The following is a 24,010-nucleotide window of genomic DNA, read 5'->3' as shown; positions in this document are numbered from 1 at the left end:
GCTGTGAGCAAGCGTGGCACCCATCTTGCGCAAAGTTTGTCATTTGCAATTCTTCATGCAAAATACATCCTACACGTTTTTTTTTTTTTTTTTTAAATTCCTACAGTCTCAGTAATTTCATGCACTTTGACTTGCCAGTCATCCAATACCATATCGTGCACTTGATCAATGATTTCTGGTGTTGTTACACTTTTTGGGCATCCTTCACATGGATCATATTCAAGGCTGGTATGGCCACATTTAAACTTGGCTGCCCAAGAAATGGGTACTGGAAAATTTGTTTGTTAAGACTGCGCCACCAGTATCGTGTAATTGGCATAAAATTCAGTAATACGGCTGGTTGATTTTTCTCTCTCTCTCTCTCTCTGACATAAATTCCTTCAATAAAATTTATTGAACACGAACAGTCGTGATCTATTTGCACTTAACTACATGCTTCTGCTATCTTGCTTGGTTCCCGCTCTTCGGTTCACGTTTATTTAGGAACAGTTCACTGTAATTTGAAAGATCAGGCAGCACTCTATTGACATATAAACAAAACACATTTATTTACACTAGTATAAAAGGTACATCAATCAAACGATAGGGAGGTTGCCCTCTCTACCTATCTGTTAAACTTTTAGCATAAAGAGAAACTTTTTCACTTCAATACTAAATAATTCTATAGCTCAATTACTTATTTACTCTCTGCTTACAAAATCATCTAATGGAAATTCTAATCCACTCGGAAAGAGGTTAGCTAACTATGTCAAGTTATTTCACAAATTTTATGCCAATTGCTAACATGCCAAATGACTCTCTTAAAGACACATCTTTTTACTATTAACTTAATTTATCAGTCCATCTATAACGTATCTCCTAGATTACAAAAGGGAATGTGTAACAAAAGATGGAACAAACTTACAGAGGCTCTGTGTCACACACTCATCCTAGATCTTTCACTAAAGTCCCTATGCTTTTCCTTTCATCTCGGGCCTTAGGCTTCCTTCTGGAGAGTCTTGCTTCAGGGGCGTTTCGTCATGATAGTAGCAGGCTTTGGACTGCAAAAGACATCCAACCGAAATTGCCTCGGGTATTTACATTGGCTGTTCTCTCGTCATTCCCATCAGCTTCTCCTTTGGCATGACCTTGCTGTAATGCCCTGTCCTTTGGATCCTACTCCCGATATTTCTGCCTTTAACTGCCGATTACTTTTCTGTCGATCTTCAATGCCTTTTTATTACACCATCTCTAGGGCCTTGCATGAAGTGTTGAGACCCCCGAAGAATACGACACGATTCTTTGATCTTCTGTTTCGACTGACCCTTTCTTTATTCTCCTGGTATACTACACAAATCCAATTAGACGGACACCGGAACTACTTGTGAATTGCACCATCCCTTTTAAGAATGACCTTGATGGTGTGCATACACAGAGCTTGTAAACAATGATTTCAAAAGCACTTAGTTAAACAATAACATATAGGCTGAAGTGACATAGCATTTTCTTTTGTTTCTTGCAAACTTTACCCATTCTTTGTTTACTACATTTTTGACCAGGTTAAATTTTATCATAGGATTAAATATGTTCTTTTTACAAAATGTTATTTTTATATTACAATCTTTTGAGATGTGACCTCTGTAAAGGTCGATGTAAAATGCTAGAAAAATTGCAAACTACATCAAATTTTTCAAGTTTTCTTTGGTAGTGCGAAATGCCAGTCCTAATTATGTGCTTTTTTTTTTTTTTTTTTCATGTTCTTTTTGACGGATTTTAAAAAATAACAAAAAAAGATTGAGGTTGTTTCAGCAAGCTTGACATCATGGATATTTATTATACTAGTTGAAAGTCAACTTTTAAGTTGTATTGTTTTAATTAAAAACTTTTGCTATTTTATCTGTAATATTTTTAATGTAATGTAAAGAAATGGCTCCTTTGTGATTTTCTTGTTATTTTTACTCAGGAATATGTGATAACTTATTTAAGGTGCTGTTGATAGTTCTGAGGAGAAAGTCCTTAAGATAGTTTTTTTTTTTTTTTTTCCTTAGAGACAGGACTATTACAATGTCATCAATGGATATTGTAATAGTCCTGTCTCCGAAGGCTGTTACTCCAGGTAGTAGTGTGATGTGGCATGTAGATATTGAGCTTTTTTTATTATTATTTTTATTTATTTATTTTTATTTTATTTTATTTTATTTATTTATTTATTTTTTTGTAAAATTCAAATTAAAGATTACCATGATTTTCTACTGATAATGTAAATTGAATTTTTGGCTTTTGTTAAGGAATTCTGTAAACTTAGGGAGGGTTTCTTCCTAGCCTTGCCAACTGATGAAGCGTGCCGGTTTCCATAAATTAAGGAACAAAGAGAAAAATTGCAATAACTCGGGGGGGGGGGTTGAAAAGGTACATTATGTAAAAAGTGACACTGAGTCTGGTTATCATATAGAAATGAATATATGCAAATGAGCCACTATATAAAAGTGGCCGTTTGGAGTGAAAATTTCATTTTCATTTCATTTAGCCAATGTATTCAGGTGATGAGCCATCTAGAACTAAAGGCCAGTTCAAAGTCAGTCAGAGGTAGCCAGATGGTTGCATTGCTAGTCATTCCATGGTTCACAGACTGTGAAACCAATTCCAACGTTCACAAACCAGAGATACAGTGAAGGAAGGTCATGGACTACAACCACATTGGATGACCGATACTCCAATTATCTGGAATGACTTTTAATGGGATTATACTGATCAAGTGCATATAATAAACAACTATGTTATTCCAGCTAGTTTCACCAACTAAGGCTGTTGGCATCTTCAGGGTACATAACTGATGTAAGGCACTAAAAAGTAAAAAACTGTTACAAACTATAATCAACCAATTCTAATTATATTAAACACAGAACAGAGCGCGTACAATACATGCATAGAGTGTGCATGATCTCACTTGTTGTTATTTAGGAACGTACTATAGTTGGCACTGTAATTCAGTTCTGGCGAATTGAGAGATCTAATAAGGGTCTTCCAGATCACGGGTAAGATTAGTCCTTGGTTCCTGTTAAGGTTTTGTATGCAGCGGGCAACTGTTGTGACCTCTTTAAAAATTCGGGAGTGGAACTTCTCCTCTATGTAAGGAATTGTGCTTCTATCACACTCTATGGTATGGTTCGTTCTTGAGAAATTAAAAGCTAACACCGATTTTTCTTCTCTGTTATTATTGATGTCACTTATATGTTCTTTTTGCCTAATTTCAAGGCTCCTTGAAGTTTGGGCGATGTAATTCAAGCTGCACGAGCAGGGTATGTTATAAACTCCAGCATATTTGGAGAAAGGATGGCTATCTTTTGGAGATCTTAAGAATTGTCTAATCGTCTCTGTAGGTTACATCGGCCAAACTTCAAAGAGCCTTGAAATTAGGCAAAAAGAACATATAGGTGACGTCAATAATAACAGAGAAGAAAAATCGGGTTTAGCTTTTTATTTCTCAAGAACAAACCATACCATAGAGTGGGATAGAAGCACAATTCCTTACATAGAGGAGGAGTTCCGCTCCTGAATTTTTTTAAAGAAGCCACAACAGTTGCCCACTGCATATAAAACCTTAACAGGAACCAAGGACTAATCTTACCCGTGATCTGGAAGACCCTTATTAGATCTCTCAACTCGCCAGAACTGAATTACAGTGCCAACTATTGTACGCTCTCTGTTCTTTGTTTAATATAATTGGAATCGGTTGATTATAGTTTGTAACAGTTTTTTACTTTTTAGTGCCTTACATCAGTTATGTACCATGAAGATGCCAACAGCCTTAGTTGGTGAAACTAGTTGGTATAACATAGTTGTTTATTATATGCACTTGATCAATATAATCTCATTAAAAGTCATTCCAGAGATTTTTGGTCAAGAAAATTAAACATTTTTTAACTCCAATTATCTGCTCACCAAAACAGAAGTGCTACCCGGAATCAGCCACGATCTGACCTTGCATTAGCTACAGGAACATTGGCATCCGCTTCTACTGTGTGCAGAAGGCTCCACAGCAGAAGGTAGTCATGAAGTCATTTAAACTTTCTGTGCATAGCAGGACAGAAAGTTTACTGCCCTGCTAACTTCTATCTCTATCATCCTGATGGAATGCTGACAACATCTCTTAAAGTTTAGACAGACCCTTTTGGTAGTCTTCTTCCCCACCTCCTAGTTATGACTAGGACATATTTGCTGCTACTACTACTACGATTCCATAAACTGCCCTCAGTATGCCTCCTCCTCTGATCTTTTGAGAGAAGCATATTAGAAACATACTCAAGAACTTTGATATTAATATATTCTCTGACAGAGATGTTATCTATCCAGTGTGTTCCTAAAAAATGGAAATAAGTCAGCCATCAAATTTTTAGCCCATTGCCCTCACCTCAATACTTTCAAAAAGTGATGGAGGTAATCACTAACCAACTTTTTCACTACTGGTGATTCATTAGTTAATGATCACCAGTATAATATGCGTTGTATAGAATTTATGGAGACAAAAACATGTGTTATAGCAATTAGTTTAGTTATAATTAAGAAATTATCTCAAAGTTTAGGCCTCTATATCAAGATCATCATCAGGAGAACATACGAGGGACGTCCAGAAAGTAAGTTCCATTTTTAAATATTTTCATTGCAGTGCTGTGATCGCAATGCATGCTGAGTTTGTTGATTCCTTAGCAAGATATTAGTGCCATTTTAAGACATTCTCAGAGTGTGTATGCTTCTTGGTGTGTGTTTATAATGTCTAAGAAAATCGATTTGCCTACCTCATGTGAAATTAGGTCAGTTATCCATTTCTTGAATGTGAGGAATGTTAAAGCAGCTGAAATTCATCAGCAAATTATTGAGGTTTATGGAGAACATGCAATGAGTGATTCAATGGTACGAAGATGGGTAAGACTTTTTAATGAAAGAAGGACAGGTGTGCATGACGATGAACAGAGCAGGCAACCATTTTTAGTGACTGACAATTTGGTGTGTTCAGTTGAGGAGAAGATTCTACAGAATAGGGGATTCACTATGACGTCACTTTCGTTGCAATTTCCAGAAGTTTCACATTCATGTCTTTGTGAAGTTGTGTCAGAGAAACTGAATTATCGGAAATTGTGTGCACGCTGGGTGCCGAAGTTGCTTACAGAACAACACAAAATGAATTGGCTGGGCAGTGCATTAGAATTCTTGACACGCTACCATGAGGATGGTGATGCTTTCCTGAGCAGACTTGTCACCAGAGACAAGACTTGCATGTCGCATGCAATTCCTGAATCCAAACAACAGTCCATGGTGTGGAGGCACACCTCATCACCAGTCAAGATGAAATTGAAGACACAACGGTTTCCACTCAGAAAACGATGTGCACTGTGTTTTGGGACAGACAAGGAATTTTTCTGGTAGACTTCTTGGCTCAAGGCTACACAATCAACTCAAGTATGTACTGCCAAACCCTTAAGAAACTGCGTCGTGCAATCCAGAATAAGTGATGTGGCATGCTTACCAGGGGCATTGGTTTGATTCATGATAACACCCACCCACACACAGCAGGCGTAACACAACAACTTCTTGCCACCTTCTGCTGGGAACAATTCCATCATCCCCCATATAGTCCTGGCCTCGCGCCAAGTGACTTTCACCGGTTCAAACGTCTGAAATCTTTCCTTGGTGGCTGGCAGTTTCAAACGACGATGAGATCAAAGAAGTAGTCAATACGTGGTTTGTATCTCAGGCGGAAATCTTCTACGAAGAAGGTTTACAACTCTTGGTGCCCCGTTATGATAAGTGCCTGAACAATGGCAGAAATTATGTAGAAAAGTAGTGAAAGATATCTACTTTAATTTCCAATCAAGTTTTTTTGTAAGTATATTTTTGTTTCTCTGACAGCCCATCAGAACTTACTTTCTGGATGTCCCTCATATATATGAACAAGACACAAGCTACATGACACTACACATAAGTATGCTATAGTATAACTGCTTTGTTAACCATTTACACTAGCCTGACCTCTGGTGAGAAGAAAAATAAAATAAAATTAATAAATTATTAAATTAAATTAAATTAAAAGTTAATAATATACGGAGGATTAAAAATAAAAGTAGAACATAATGCACTTGTCCTGTTATCTTTAGGTTATCTTGTGTTAGGGTTCTGCCATCATGTTCTTCTGTGTACTATATAGGTTGCACATGGGTCTTCCAGACTCTTGGAATTGCTGATCCATCATTCATGTTGAGATTAGGATAATGAATCTGCATATTGCAAGTTTCCTTGAATTTTTATTCAAACCAGGTTTTGGTTCAGTATAAGGGACTTGGTGCCTTTCCAGTTAATTCTGTAACAAGTTTGGAGTGCATGCACCTGTGCACACGACCTGGTTTGAAAGAAAATAGAAAATTCAAGGAAACTTGTGATATGCAATTCATCATCCTAATCTCAAAAAGAATGAATGATGGATTAGATTCCAATTCCAAGAGTCTAGAAGACCCATCTGCAACCTCTATAGCATCCAAAAGAACATGATGGCAGAAACTTTACACATGGAAACCTAACCATAATGGACCTCTACATACTGTAAAGATGTGTTTGATGTAGTTCCACTTTTAATTTTTTTGTTTTTTATCTTCTGTATATTATATAAAAATTTTTATTTTTATATAATAAGTATATAATAACTACACCGTATAACACTATCTGGTGTAGAAAACTAGCCAAGTGAGAAAACTTTAAAGTTTTCTCACTTGGCTAGACTATATATTAAGGATATTATTTGGTTGCTTTCATACTCGCATATCCTGGCATAAACATCACATTCATAGCTGCTTTATACTCAAAAAAAAAAAAAAGTTTGGTAATCTTTTTCATTTTAAATGCTACATCTCTTCTGCTCAACTTGATTTTTTTGTTCATTAATCTACATTATTATTATTATTATTATTATTATTATTCGTGACACCTCCAAGGAGTCTGAAGACTCATCATGGGAGGACACCTACAACTGTCTCAACCACTACGCTGAACCTCTACTACGAATAATCTCCATCAACGCCATCTACTGCCCACCTCCACCACTACCACAACTGGTATTTTTTTCTGTAAATTGCGTGTGTGTACAAATTAAACAGAAGAAGTCTAACTACAGATGTAACACACCTGCTTACTAAGTCAGTTGATTTGAAAGTGATCTGTTGATCAATTGATAAATTTAGTTATCTTTTCAAATGTTTTTGCAAAGTCTAACAATATTCAAAATCACAAAAGTCTAACAATAACAAAGTCCAACTATAGGCCAGTCTGTATAACTGCAGTTGTGGTCAAGGTGGTGAAGAGATTGGTAAGGAATAGAATACAGGATTGGGCTGATGGACATAGCATTCTTTATGATGATCAGCATGGATTTGTATAGGGTAGATCCTGTTTTAGTGATTTACTTGCATTTTATGATAAGGTGACAATTGTGTTAGGTAAGGGAGAACCATATACAGTGACATTCTTATACGTTGCAAGGGCGTTTGATAGATTCATCATCATCATCGTTATCAGTCATTGTCGATCCACTGCTGGATGAAGGCCTTTCCCAAGATTACTCCAAAACTGTCTGTCTATGGCTCTCCTTTCCCATGTCACTCCTGCAAATCTGATGATATTATCAATCCATTGTGATTTAGGTCGGCATCGTGGTCATTTTTCCTCTCGCAGAATCCAATCCAGTACTTCTTTTATCCATCGTTAATCCTGTCTTCGAGCACTTAGCCACTTCAGATGTTTCACCCTTCCTATGATGTCAGAGACTTTGGTTTGATTCTTATCCATGTATTCCTTTTGTGATCCACTCTTGTGATGCCAAGTATACTTCTTTCCATACTACATTGTATTGTTCTTAATTTTTGAATTTCCTTTGCATTCAGTGTCCATGTTTCACAGCCATATGTCAGTATAGGAAGAAAAGAAGGTTAAAAACTTTTCTCTTCAGGCATAATGGTAGTTGGCTTTTGAATATTGAATGTAATTTTTCAAATGCTTTCTTTTAGGGTTACATGGTGATCAGCATTCATTTTAAAAATGTTATGGAATTTACAACCGTGTTAAAAAAATTTTTATTATCCCGACGTTTCGATCTTCACATCAACATCATCATCTGGAGCATACATAAATATACAGGACAAGCTGAGTTACAGCATTAACTGTAAGCTAGAGAAACAATGATTTGATCACTTGTTATTCTACTGGCATGACCTCTGGTGGAAAAAAAAATAAACTTTTACATCAAGCTAAATTCTATTTTTACAATGACAGGAATAAACATTCTTTTAGATGGTTTTCTTTCAGAAACAATTGGTGTCCTATTTTTAGTATTACAATTCTTATTTTTGATTTACAATACTGGATTTTCTACAGTCCTGTTTATAGTTGTTCTTAGTGAGGAAAGTCGAATATATACCTTCCATATGTTTGGGATTTTTAAACCATCGTTGTTCAGATTGGGGCGGTTGCTGATAGCCTCATAGGCTTCCTTGAATTTCCGTTCATACCAAGTTCTAGTGTGATGTAGACAGTTATTACTGATAATTTTAAATTCGTCTTTCAAAAATTTTTTTCAGAAATTTCAAAAAACAGAGCTCAGACTATTTGTTCCAGTGAACAGGCACTGAAAGACGAATTTAAAATTATCAGTAATAACTTACAAAAAAACGGATACAGCCAAAACACTATAAACAAAATTCTCTACAAAACCACAATAAAAAACAAAGACAAACCAGACTACAGTAAAACTATAACCATTCCCTACATTAAAGGAATATCAGACAAAATGAACAGAGTACTACAAAAGTACAACCTCAAAGCCACCTCTAAACCTCCTGCAAAATTAAAAAGTTTACTCAACTCATCCAAAGACCCACTCCCTCCACTAGCTCACCCTGGAGTATACCGGATTTATTGTACTTGCAACATACCATATATAGGAGAAACAGGACGCACTATTCCTATTAGACAAAAAGAACATAAACAACACATTAAATATAATAATTATGGTGAAGCTGGCCTTTCTGATCATGCCCTGAATACCTTACACAGAATTGACTGGAAAACCACCAGCTGTCTACATCACACTAGAACTTGGTATGAACGGAAATTCAAGGAAGCCTATGAGATTATCAGCAACCGCCCCAATCTGAACAACAATGATGGTTTAAAAATCCCAAACATATGGAAGGTATATATTCGACTTTCCTCACCAAGAACAACTATAAACAGGACTGTAGAAAATCCAGTATTGTAAATCAAAAATAAGAATTGTAATACTAAAAATAGGACACCAATTGTTTCTGAAAGAAAACCATCTGAAAGAATGTTTATTCCTGTCATTGTAAAAATAGAATTTAGCTTGATGTAAAAGTTTATATATTTTTTTTCCACCAGAGGTCATGCCAGTAGAATAACATGTGATCAAATCATTGTTTCTCTAGCTTACAGTTAATGATGTAACTCAGCTTGTCCTGTATATTTATGTACACTCCAGATGATGATCTTGATATGAAGATCGAAACGTCGGGATAATAAAAAGTTTTTTTAACACGGTTGTAAATTCCATAAAATTTTTAAAATGAAATAATTTTTCAAATGCTTTCCACCCAAGCATCGTGTGCCTTTTAATTTCATCCATGATATTTTGTTCCATTGATATCTGTTGTCCTAAGTATATGTAATGATCTACTTGTTTAATTTCCTCATTATTGATTTTTATTATTTCTGGTTGGACATAGCTATTGAACATAACTTGGGTCTTCTTTAAGTTTATCTTTAGGCCAGCTGTTTTGCTAGCAATTTGGAGTTCATGAATACGAGTCTATAATTCATGCGTAGTTGAAGTAAAGATAACTCTGTCATCTGCAAAGCATAAATGGCTTAAATATCTTCCATTTATTTTCAGACTTTTCCCTTCCCAATCAGGAAGTTTGAATATTTCTTCTAGGCATACTGTGAATAATTTGGGGGACATTGTGTTACCCTGTCATATACCTCTCCATATTTCCACAGTAGAGATGTTTCCATTGAAATGAATTGCTGCTGTGGCATTGGCATGTATGACTCCTCCACTTGTTGGTTTCATAATGCTTTAAGTATTGCACAAGTTTTTTGTGAATCAAAGGCTTTCTCATATTCAATAAAACCAAGACATAGTGGTAATTGATAATCATCTAGAGTCGCACAAAGCCTATGAGCTAAGACTTTTATAAACACTGTAAACCACTCATAGTAGACTGATAAGTCAGTAGTTTCTCAAGTCTTCTATGTCACCTTTTTTATGTATCAGAATTAGGGTAGCCTTCTTCCATGTTTTTGGTACATCATTTTTCTTCAGGCATAAAGTAAATCTTTTTGCTAAGAAGGAAAGGAGTTTTGCTAAGAGTTTGAAGATTATTTCTCTACGTGTTTTTAGAAGTTCAGCTATAACTCCATCCTCATCTACAGCTTTCCCATTTTGCAAGCTTTGGATGCTCCACATAACTTCTTCTGGTAGAATCTGGGGGTACTTCAGCTGTTTCGTAGTTGTCTGCTTCATTTAATTCATTATCCTGATATAATATTGAGTAAAATCATTACCACATGATAAGTTGGTGTACAAGCTGAAAAGGATGGAAATAGATAGTATATTGGTTAGATGGATCAGAGATTGGCTCTCTCTGAACAATATCAGCAGGTTGTGTATGATGGAGCAGTGTCTCAAAAAAGGAGAGTGACCAGTTGCATGCCCCAGGATTCTGATCTTGGGCCCATTGCTGTTTAGCTTTTGTAAACAATATGTCATGTGGACTGATCGGGGATCTTCAGTTATTTGCTGATGATGCAAAGTTGGGAAGAATTATAAGTAGCATTGTTGATGTTATTTCCCTTCAGGAAGATTTGAATAGACTTTTTACTTGTACAAAGGAGTGGAGTTGTAGTTTTAATATCAATAAGTGCAAGGTGTTGCATTTTGTAGTGCAGAAATATAAGGCTGTGTAATATAGTACACATCCTTATATATCAATGATACTGTATTGCAGGAAGTGGATGAGAAGATTAGAGATTCGAGAGTGATGGTTGACAGTAGACTAAAGTTTAGATGCAATATTGCTAGTGTTGCAAAGGCTGCACATTGTGGTGCTGCTATGATAAGAAGTACTCTAACATGTAGGGATAAGAAAGTGGTTGTGCGATTGACTATATTGTGCTCAGATCCAGCCACTTGATTTTCAATGTGATGTGGAAATTTTGGAGAGGGTCCAGAGATGAATGACTGAGACAGTGTTGAGAATTTTGAGTGTTGGCTATGGAGAGAATGTGGATTGCAGAGTTTAGTGGATAAGAGGAAAAGGGGTGATATGATAGAGACATTTAAGTTAGTGAGACGATTTTATCTGATTAATCCAGAGGAGATTATAAAGAGTAGAAAGTGAGAGGTGAAGAATCAGAGGTCACCCCTCGAAGTTATGTAAAAGTGTGGTGAAGAGGAGTGTGAGGAGTAATTTTACATGGAGAATAGTCAGGGAATGGAACGTTTACCAGAATGTGTTGTTAATGCAAGGAGTATTAAGGATTTTAAGATTCTATATGATAAATACCATTATTTTATATTTATATGGAATAATAGAGAAATTAGTCAAAACACTAAATTAACTGTATACAAGACAGTGTTCAAACCAATTTTAACTTCTGGATCTGAGAGCTTGGTCAGAAGTGTTTTACTTCTGACCAGATATGAGAGTCCTGAGAAAGATTAGGGGCATGAACAGGTGGCATCAATGGCAATATTATTATTATTATTATTAAACAAGACCTCATGGAGTCAAAGACTCATCTAGGAAGTCATTTTATCTCACACACATCTCATCATACCGCATCTTAAACACATTCAAACTCCTTGCAGACACCACACTCTCAGGCAAGGCATTCCAATCACTCTCAACTCTGCATGAAAAAAACCTGCCTCTCACTCCCCTACTCACACCCTCTTTATACGGCTTCCAGGGATGACCTCTGGTTCTCCCCTGATCTCCCACTATTCTTTGTAGAACTTCTCCACCATTGATCCTATAACAACCCCTTACCAACTTGTAGGTCTCTATCATATCTCCCCTCTTCCTTCTCTCCACTAGACTCTGCAAATTACATCTTTTCAATCTTTCCTCATACTCGACATTCCAGAGGTCAGAAACTACCTTAGTCAGTCGCCTTTGGACCCTTTCCAACATCTCTTCATCCTTCTGAAAACCAGGTGACCAAATCTGGGCACAATAGTCCATGTGTGGCCTAATCAAAGCCTTATACAATGGAACAAGAATCTCCCTACTTCTACATCAGTGTCCTCCGCATCATTCCCAGAAGTCTTTGTGTTGTGTTCACAATTTTGGCGATGTGTCTCCTAAATTTTAGATCCTTATCCACTATCACCCCCAGATCTCTTATTTCCTCTACTTCCAACAATATATTCTCACCAAGCATATATTCTGCATCCCATCTTTGTTTTCCAAATTTTAAAACCTTACATTTTGCAACATTGAACTCACATCCCCATTTGCTTGCCCAATCACTCAATTTATTCAAGTCTTCTTGCAAGGCCACAACATCTTCACTACTCTTTATGGTTCGTCCCAACTTTGCATCATCTGCAAACAACTGAATATCTCCATCCAACTCTTCGCCAATATCATTAATATACAAGTTAAATAGTAATGGCCCTAAAACAGATCCCTGAGGCACTCCGCTAGTGACTTTCCTTTTCCTGGATATTGCACCCCCATATACAACTTGTTGATACCTATCAGATAGCCAGTCTCCAATCCAATGCACTAAACTAATATCCAACCCCATCTGCTCTAGTTTGACTGTCAACTTATCATGAGGCACTCTATCAAAAGCTTTTGCGAAATCCAAGTATATTACTGTGTATCCTTCTCCTCTGTCCAAGGAAGCAGTCACTTTATTGTAATAAGTAAGTAGATTACTAAAACACGACCTCCCTTTAGCAAATCCATGCTGTCCATCAAAGATTATACCATTGTTGTCAACCCAACTCTGGATCCTAGTTCTCACAAGCTTCTCCAACAACTTAACCACAACACCTGACACACAGATAGTCCTATAGTTTGATGCTTGAGTTCGATCACCTCCTTTATGAAGTGGCACAATCTTGCCCTCCTTCCACTCTTTAGGGACTTGACCAAGTGCAAGACTCGTATTAAAAAAATATGTCAAGGCAAGTGTCAACTCTCTGGCACATTCCTTCAGAATACGCGGTGATATATTATCAAGTCCCTCAGCCTTATTTACATTTAGTTTACTCAACTCCCCAAACACCTCTTGCTCACTTACAGTCAGTCTCTCCTCCCCATCATCAACTGCTCTTAATCTCTCCATGAAGTCACATTCACAAGATTGAAAGATCTTTATGAACTGCTCATTAAGTATCTCCACCACACATTCTGCAACAGCTGTCTTTATACCATTTCTTCCAATCAATGTCATCCTTCCATAATCATTCTTTCTTTTGCTGGCTACATATCGAAAGAACTCCCTAGGATTCTTTTTGGCTTCATTAGCTAACTGCTGTTCATACCTCTCTTTAGCTACTCTCACCAACCAAGTCACCCTCCTTGCCTGGTCTTTGTAGACCTCATGAAATTGGTTACTTCCACTTCTCTTATGCTGCCTCCACAATGCCCTTTTTCTCTGTATTGCATGCTTAATCTCTTTATTCATCCATCTCACACCTACCTTATTTAACCTTCTCACCCATGGTATACATTTAGCCATGGTATACATTGCACCTACTAAATATTTTTTGAAAATCCCCCAAGCTGCTTTAAACTCTTTTCCAGCTAACTCCTCATTCCATGCTACACCTGCAAGCCGTCTCCTGAGCTCTTCATAATCACCCCCCTTGTAGTTCCACATATACCCTTTTTTCACAGGGATCCTTGCACTGCTGGCAACCACCCAAGTAATCACCTCATGGTCACTTTCACCAATTGGTGGATGATTTGATACCTCATTGATAATTACATCCTCCGATGAGATGACCAAATCCAAGACCCTTAATCCTCGTGTGCCCTCTGTTACATACTGTCTGAGGTAGTTATCCCTCAAAAACTCAAGAAACTCATTTTCTTTACTTCCAGTTGCTATCTCTTCATTCCAGTCTATATTGCCATAATTAAAATCACCCATAATGATCACCCTTTTCTTATTTGCTTGGCTTATTTGACTATACATTTCACTATCACCACCATCCACATTTCCAGGTCTATAACAACATCCCACCAAGTATTTGATTCTATTCACCTCTATCTCATACCATACTGCCTCAAAACCACTGGCCCCATTTCCCTCTTGCATCTCTACCCTGTATGGACATAACTCTTTCTCTATCATCAATAGCATTCCCCCCCCTCCCTTTTTACCCCTTCTATCCTCACGAAACACATCATACCTTTCCATCTCTATTCCTGTAAGGATGTCATCCTCATCTAACCATGTCTCACTTATTCCGACAATCTCTGGGTGCACAGATGCAATTAGTGCAACCATTTCATCCGCCTTGTTTCTTATACTTCTAGCATTGGCATACAAACACAACAACTCATTTCTGGATCTACAGCTAGTTCCACTGATACCACTCACTCGATGTGATCTCTCCATGCTGGACTGGGGCCATTTCCCTTTCTGCTTCTTCATTTTAGAACCCTTTGCAATTCCATCTGTTTCCTTTTGATCCCTGATCATCCCATTACTTTCCTGTCTACACATGCTCTCACCTCCTCTTGGAGCATCCACCTTTCTCACGCTGTGTATCCCTGTCCACCCTGAGCCTCCCCGTTTCCCTGCTTTTCTTGCACACCCATTCTCTCCTTTTCTATACTCATACCACTCACTTCCCCATTCATTTCCACTTCTTCAATCTCTCCTGTCTTACTCTCCTGCTCTTCCACATCACTCCCCTCTCGATCTGATTCATTCTCTCTATTCACTTCTCCACTTTCCAGCAGCAGTCTCTCCAAGCGACTCACACCATAACCACTCAAATGCAGTCAATCGCTCCCATACAGCTCACTTCGTCCCTCAAACTCATTCCACACATTAACAAACTGTACTCCCATCTCCTCACACATTTCAGCCAGAATATCATTCATAATCCTTGCTCTCTGCCTCATTTCACCACAATCATACCTAGGCAACACACTGACTACCCTTCCTGTCACACTATTCTCTTTTATCTTTCCAAGCAGTCTCCTGACATTCATTTTGACATGCTCTTTGTTCTCTCTCAAATCATTTGTACCAATTAATACAATTAACTCTTTTGCTCGTTCCCGCCTCATATTCAATTCCTCAATCACTCTACTCATTTTACCACCTGGAAAACATACCTTGTGCATTTTATCCTCTAGCACACCTTTAATAATGGAGTCGCCATACAATGCCGCTCACTCATCTTTTAACTCTTTCATGCCATCATGATTTATTTTAATAGTTTTGACCTGAATTCTCTTAATTTCATTCCGCATCCATTTCATTTCTTGCTTCATCCAATCCAATTCACCTTCCGAACCTCGCGACACATTCTCTCTATCATTAAATCTTTCTAACTCTCGACCCCCACTTCTCACTTTCCCTCTCATTCTTCCTTCTTTGTTTCCGTACTTTCGGTCCAACATACGTCCAACTTTCACTATCATTCTTCTCACTTTCACTCTCACATATCTTTCTTTGTTTCCGTACTTTCGGACTAACATGCATCCAACTTTCGCTATCATTCTTCTCACTTTTAATGTCATTCATCTTTCTTTGGTTCAGTACTTTCGTTCTAACATGCATCCAACTTTCGCCATCATTCATTCTTTTTTCGCTATCATTCATTCCGTCGATTTTTTTTACTTGCAATTTCTGCATCACACCATTTCTTCTTTCATTCGTTCTCTCAATTTCGTTTCTTTCTGCCTCACTTTCGTCCCTTTTAACATCTGTTACGGTTGTCAAATCTCTCTTTTTCTTTTTTCCTGATTTTTTAACATTTTTCGCCTTTCATCTCACCATCCTTCTCTTTCAAACGTGCGCTTTCTGTCAACAATTTCATATTCGCATTCATCAATTCCTCGTTCAGGTCACATTTCGCACACACACCCTTCTTCCATCCTCACTAAACATCCACAAATTATTTATGTAATCGAAGGAATACATATAACAGACCTCACACTTAATGAAATGACTGAAATCTAAATTAAAATCATGGAAAAAAAATTTTTTTTTTTCTCTCTGCAGGTTACTAGGTCTAATATTAACGATTTCGTATTTAGTTTAGGCAAGGAAAAAAAACCCACACTAATAATATCGGTAGCGTACAACGTTTACAGCCGCTCTTACTTAAACAATTACGCATATATACTTAATTATTCCTAGTAAAACTTATCTGAATCAGGAGCTCTTCAAAACACGTCCGTAGCGCTTGACCCACTTTAATTATTATTATATTAAAAACGAGGCTATTAGAAAAGAACTTGATATTGTCAGCATCCAGGATTGCATTAGCAGAGCTAATTCAGGTGGTATGGTCACTTAAACAGAATGGGAGAGGAAAGATTAGCAAAACAAGTTTTCTCTGCAAGGTTAACAGGAAAAAGACCAGAGGAGGACTAAGATATAGGTGGATTGATAGAGTAAAAAGTGCCTTAGAAGATAGAAATATAAGATCTGATAATGTTGGAGTCTTGACATGTAACAGACTGATTGGGAGGAAAATTGTAGATAGGAAGTTAGTAATGATGTAAATTTTTCATGTAGTACTATCATATATTCTGTACGCTCCTTGAGAGTACATGGCAGGAATTTGATGATGATATGATTACTATTATTACGGGCAACTCCAGGGAGTCATTAGACTCATCGAGGGAGGCCCCAAATCATATTCATCACAACTATCTGACATTCATACAGTATCTATCATACCTCGCCTTAAACTCATTCACTGTCACAGCATCCACTACAGACTCAGGGAGCGCATTCCACTCATTCACTACTCTAAAAGTAAAGAACCAAGCTCTAACACCTTTACTAACCACACTTTTGCCCAGTTTCCATGGATGTCCCCTAGTCCTCCCACAACCAGCCCTGTTCTCAAAAATATCTTCTGAATTAATTTTATAGAAACCCTTCAGTAATTTGAATGTCTCAATCATATCTCCCCTCCGCCTATCAACCAATTTTTGCAACCCACAAATCCTCAACCTGTTCTCATACGGTTCATTCCACAGACCTGCTATCATCTTGGTCACTCGCCTCTGGATCCTCTCCACCTCCTCCCCATCAAGAAGAAACCTAGGTGACCAAATCTGAGCACAGTAGTCGAGATGGGGTCTTATCAAGGCTCGATACAGAGGAACAATAACCTGCTTGTCTCTGCTTGTCAACGTATTCTTCAGCAACCAAGTGATTTGATGAGCTGTTTTGGTCACTTTTGCAATGTGTCCCCTAAATTTCAATTCCTTATCCACCAACACTCCTAAATCTCGTGCCTCATCGATTTCCTGGAGCAGGGTTCCACCAATGCAGTAAACTGCCGCCAATCTTTTCACCCCAAAATGCATAACCTTACATTTTGCCACATTAAACTGACATCCATTCTCCTTATCCCAGACCTCCAATCTATCCAAATCATCCTGCAAAATTTTGACGTCATCTGCATTCACTATTGCCCTACCCAACTTCGCGTCATCCGCAAACAAATGAACTGTTCCTCTCAGATCATTTCGTATATCATTTATGAACAAATTAAACAGCAGTGGTCCAAGAACAGATCCTTGTGGCACACCACTAGTCACAGGCCGTCTTGTGGACTCTACTCCCGAGTAAACCACTCTCTGATATCTCTCCGTCAACCACCCTCCTATCCATCTCACCAACCCTATGTCCATTCCCATATGCTGCAATTTACTGATTAGAATTCCATGTGGAATCCTGTCAAAGGCCTTGGCAAGGTCCAGTAGAATCACCGTAAACCCATTACCCTTATCCAGTTCAGCCGTCACTGTGTTATAATACGTGAGCAAGTTACTGAGGCATGACCTACCCTTCACAAAACCATGCTGTCCCCGATACAGTATCCCATTTTCTTCAATCCAATCCTGTATTTTCCTTTTGACTATTTTCTCTAAGACCTTGACAATGATTCCTGATATGCTAATCGGTCGGTAATTTACAACAGCATTCTTGGAACCACCTTTGTGCAGTGGAACTATTTTCCCCTCTTTCCACCCGCTCGGGACTAACCCAGACCCGAGACTCAAATTAAACAAAATGGTCAAGGGTACTGACAATTCTTTAGCTGCTTCTCGTACAACACGAGCTGGTATACCATCCAATCCCACAGATGTATTGACATTGAGGTTATGCAATAGACTACTCACCTCCACTTCATTAACCACAATTCCCGTATAATCTACTGGTTTATTCGTTTCTGCAATGTCACCACCTGGATGATATACTTTTGCAAAGTGTTCACTCAGTAACTCAACTATCTCAACTGATTCAGTTACCTCCCTACCATCGGCATTCTTTAAAATCAATCTGCCATTTACATTTTTCCTTTTACTTGCTACATATCTAAAAAACTGTTTAGGATTCTCTTTAGCCTGCATGGCCAATGTTCTTTCGTAATCCTTTTTTGCTTTTCTTACCACACTCGTCACCCTTCTGGCCTGCGCTTTTTACCGTTCATGTGCCTGCCGGTCACCCTTCTCCTTAAATTCCCTCCATAGTTGTTTCTTTTTTTGCAACTCAAGCTTAATGGTGTTATTCATCCATTTAACCCCTACATGATTTATTATTCGGACTCTAGGTATACAGTCAGCCATTGCTTCATGCAAGTACTTCTTAACTACCTCCCATGCACTATCAACTTCTAGTCCTTGCAGTTGTACATGCCATGGCACTGAACCAATCAAACTCCTAAGCTTGTCATACTTTCCCGCCCGATAATTCCACATGTACCCTGTCTTAATTGAAAATTCTACACCTTTAGCCACCTCCCAAGTTAAGACCCTATGATCACTCTCACCGATTGGTGGCAATGTGGTCATATTTGTTACAGCCAAATCCTCAGATGTAATTACTAGGTCAAGCACTCTCTGACCCCTAGTATTTTCCATTACATGCTGCCGCAGATAGTTATCCCTTAATAACTGCATAAAATCCAGTTCCTTCCTCCCGTGTGTCCTCTCCTCACTCCAATCAATGCGACCATAGTTGAAATCTCCCATAATAATCACCCTCCTTCCACCCATTTCTTCTATTTGCTTGTGCATACTGTCACCACCACCATCTTTTCCATCACCTGGTCTATAGCAGCACCCAATTGTATATTTAGTTCTGCTAGCCACAATCTCACACCAAATGGCCTCAAATGTGCTCTTTTCTCTATCCTGCAATTCAACTTCTATTCTCCTTGGCTGGAGCTCATCAGCTATCATCAACAATACTCCTCCCCCCATTTTATTCTCTCTGTCATTCCTGAACACACTATACCCATCACATTCAATCCCACTAGTTATATCATCTACAGTCAGCCATGTTTCACTAATACCTATAACCTGTGGTCTGGAAGTACCAACCATGGCCAAAAACTCTTCCTTCTTGTTCCTAATACTCCTAGTATTAGTGTACATGAATTTAAGACCCCCATTAGCCCCAACCCTACCTTGATGCCTTATATTAACTATCCCACTCTGATTTGTTGTCCTTATTTGCTCTGGCATATTATATTCATTCTTACATTCAACTGCCTCCATAAGGACTGTATCTCTACCCCCCCCCCCTCTAACAAATCTAGTTTCCCTGAATTTGCATATCCACTACATTCAGCAACACTTTCTCAAGTCTTCTTACACCGTAACCATTCAAATGCAAGCCCTCCATCTTATATAGATCCTTTCGCCCATCAAACTCACTCCACACATCCACAAATTCCACACCACTCGTCATACATAACCCACTCATAAAGTCATTTGCAATTATAGCCCTCCTTTTAAACATTTCACTGTCATACCGTGGCAAAAGACTAATCATTCTAACTCTCTCACTCTTTTCTTTTGCTACCTCAAATAATTCATTCAGGTCTTCTATCATTTCCATTTTATCTCCTTTGAAATCATTTGTACCTGCCACAACAATCATTTCTTTCACCCTTTCCTTTTGCTCTCTAATAGATGCAGTTACGTCCTTTATGGTCGCACCAGGTTGGTACGATTTTGTCAAATCCTCTACTAACACACCTCGTACTAACGAATCTCCATACAGCACTCTATCCTTCATTTTGTTCATGTTCACATTCATACGTCTATTTTTCCTGTCATACCTTTTATTATTGGTTGGTTCATTCAGTCTACTTTTGTTCATGCACTCTAGCTGCTGTTTTGCTCTTTCTATCGCACTATTCAACAACGCGATCTCACTCAATGCATCTATCTCATCTTTTTTGTTCTCTGAGAAACCATTTATACTATCATTCACACTCTCACAATTTTCATGTACAACTTTGCCGTTTCTTGTCATATCCCTATTTCCTTCATTTTGAAGGTTGACAAAAATATCACACTCACGATCCGAAATACACTTCAATTCCGCATTCTCCCTACATTTTCTACACACATTCAATCCTTTATCATCATCTAACCACACTCCAACCGCACTCCGCAAAGCGTACATTTCACAGCTAGTACACTTACTCATTTCTTTTATGCTACCGTTCTTTGATAACGATGGCAAACCTTCATTACTGGCCACCATTTTCCTACGCACAGGTGCCATATTTATCTGTAACGTGTTTTGTCAAATTAAACGTTATATCATCATCATCATCATCATCATCAAATTCCTGCCATGTACCCTCAAGGGGTGTACAGGATATGACAGTACTACATGAAAAAATTACATCATTACTAACTTCCTATCTACAATTTTCCTCCAAATCAGTCTGTTACTTGTCAAGACTCCAACATTATCAGATTTTATATTTCTATCGTCTAAGGCACTTTGTACCGTATAAATCCACCTATATCTTGGTCTTCCTCTGGGTCGTTTTCCTGCCAACCTGGCAGAGAACACTTGTTTTGCTAATCTTTCCTCTCCCATGCTATTTAAGTGACCATACCATCTGAGATTAGCTCTGTTAACGCATTCCTGGATGCTGACAATGTCAAGTTCTTTCCTAATATCCTCATTTTTAATATGACATTGCCATTGATGCCATCTGTTCACGCCTCTAATCTTTCTCAGGACTCTCATATCTGCGGTCTCTAGTCTTTGGTCAAGTGTTTTACTTCTGACCCAGCTCTCAGATCCATAAATTAAAATAGGTTTGAACACAGTCTTGTATACAGCTAATTTAGTGTTCCGACTAATTTCTTTCTTATTCCATATGAATTTATTCAATTGACTTCCCACGATACCAGCTTTGCTGATTCTGTTGTCTATTTCTATATTTAGTTTACCATCTTCAGTAAAAACTGTGCCTAAGTAGCTGAAATGTTTTACTTGTTCCACAGGTTCTCCATTCACAACACAGTTGACATTTTCAATGATTCTGCCTATTTTCATTGTCTTTGTCTTTTTATTGCTGACCTTCATACCATATCTATTACAACAGCTATTCAATTTAGTCAGAGAATCTTGCAGACTTGTAGCGGATTTATTTAGAAGTATAACATCATCCGCATAAAGCAAAGAGCTGACATTAACATCTCCAATTTTGATATCAGGTTTAATACCACATTCCTTCATAATGTGATCCATATAGATAATGAATAACAGAGGGCATAATGTACATCCTTGTCTCACACCAGATTTAATATTAAACCATCTTCCTGTACTTCCTTCAATTCTAACTGCTGACTCACAACTCAAATAAAGACTAAGTATTGCTTGATATAATGCCCCATTGACACCATATAACTGCAGCGTATTGAATAGCTTCTCTCTTGGCACCTTGTCATATGCCTTTTCCAAATCGACAAAACTTAAATACAGATCTTTGTTATATTCCCATGCTTTCTCGACTATTTGTCGTAAAGTGAAGATCTGATCCTGACAGCCTCTATTTGGCCTGAATCCAGTTTGTTCTTCACCGAGCTTTTCTTCCACAATTCTTCTCAACCGTTTCTCAAGTATACTTGCATAGATCTTGCCAGGAACACTCAGTAGGGAAATACCTCTGTAATTCTCACATTCTGTTTTATTTCCCTTTTTATATATGGGTACTATGAGAACTCTACTCCAATCATCGGGAATTCGTCCCTCTGTCCAGGCTTTCTGAACTATGCAGTGCAGCCACTGTAAGACTCTTATACCACCATACTTCAGCATTTCTGGTCGAATATCATCTACTCCTGCTGCCTTTCCACATTTCAAGCCTTTGATGGCTTTTTCGACTTCAAGTATGGATATGTATTCCTGACTGCATGCCTGGTCAGTGTTTTTTATCACTGTGCTGTCATCACTGCTTGTTTCATTTAGCAGTTTTTCAAAGTAATTACTCCATACTTCAAGGATATCTTTTTCTCCTGTTTTCATTTCACCTTTATCATCTCTAATTCCTTTTACAGCACTCTTTCCTCCATTCCTAAGCTTCTTCAACAACCTCCAGAATATTTTGCCACCTTCTTGATATTTATTTTCTATATTCTTGCCAAAGTCCTCCCATGACTTTTGTTTAGCTAGTTTTACACACTGTTTAGCTTTCTTACATTTGTCTTTGTATTCTGTAAGAGTAAAAGCTGACTTATTTGCCAGGAACTTTTGATATGCTTTCTTCTTTTCCTTCACTGCCTCTTTAACTTCCTGTGTCCACCAGGGAGTTCTGATTTTTTTATCCTTGCACACAACCTCACCACATGCCTCTCTGGCAGAATCAATCAATGTTTCCTTCAGAGTTTGCCACTGAATCTCCAAGGTTTGATTCCTGTTCTCAAACTCTTTCATTTTCATTTCAATAATATTTCTGTATTTTAGTCTACAGTTTACATCTGAGAGCTGCTCAACTTTTATTCGCTTTAAAACTTTCTTACATGTTATTCTTTTCAATATGAAATTCAATTTTATCCTGCTCAAGACTAAATAGTGATCACTTCCAATTTCAAATCCTCTGTACACTCTGGTGTCCTGCACCAGGGAGAAAACATCACTATCAACAATAACATAGTCAATGAGACTTTTCTTATTCCTAGCCTCTTCTCTCCATGTGAATTTGTGCACATTTTTATGTTGGAACATGGTGTTAGTAATAACCAGTCCATGTCCTGAGCAGAAATCCAACAGATATTTGCCATTATTATTAGCTTTGCTCTTTTCTCCAAATTTTCCCAAAATATTTTTGTATGTCTCACAATCATTTCCTACTCTGCTATTTAGATCCCCAACAAGGACCAACTTTTCCTTTTTCATTGTGTCAGTTGCTTTTTCTAGAGCGTCAAAAAATTCCTCCACTTCTACCTTAGTAGAACCTTCTGTGGGACCATAGGCACAAATAAGTCTCATTGTCCAGTTCCCCATTCTCATATTTGCCCACATTACTCTACTTGAGACTGACTGCCATTCAAGAAGATTAGCCTCGTATTTTGTGTTGAATACTATGGCTACTCCTTCTTTTCCTTGATTGTTATTGCCTGAATATAACATTTTGTATTTATTGCTCAGAAAGATCTCACCAGTTTTGGTCTTTTTTGTTTCAGTCACCCCTATTATGTCGATCTGGTACTTATCTAATTCCTCAGCTAGCTCCATTTCTTTGCCATTCAGGCTTCTTACATTGATAGTACCAATCTTTAACTCTGGTGATGTTGAGTTGGGGTTTGTTTTCAGATTTGTTCCAGTAGCTGACTTTTCGCTGTTTGCCCTGGATCCCTGGCGAAAACAACGGGGGCCTTGTTTAACCGGGCGACGCCCCAGCCGGCATGAAATTTTGTCATGTTGTACCATCATT

At 37.9% G+C, this 24,010-nt stretch overlaps 1 protein-coding gene across 1 annotated transcript in view; it reads left to right on the top strand.

Moving 5' to 3' along the window:
• The window catches only part of Gpo1 (glycerophosphate oxidase 1), a 550,013-nt gene that overhangs the window by 498,521 nt on the left and 27,482 nt on the right, over positions 1 to 24,010 (top strand). The gene's annotated exons all lie outside the window — the stretch shown is intronic.

This window comes from Typopeltis vanoorti, chromosome 2, assembly GCF_054136105.1.
Source record: "Typopeltis vanoorti isolate ZY-2024b chromosome 2, IOZ_Tvanoo_1.0, whole genome shotgun sequence".
NCBI lineage: Eukaryota > Metazoa > Arthropoda > Arachnida > Uropygi > Thelyphonidae > Typopeltis > Typopeltis vanoorti.
This window is presented reverse-complemented; position numbering and strand designations above follow the sequence as displayed.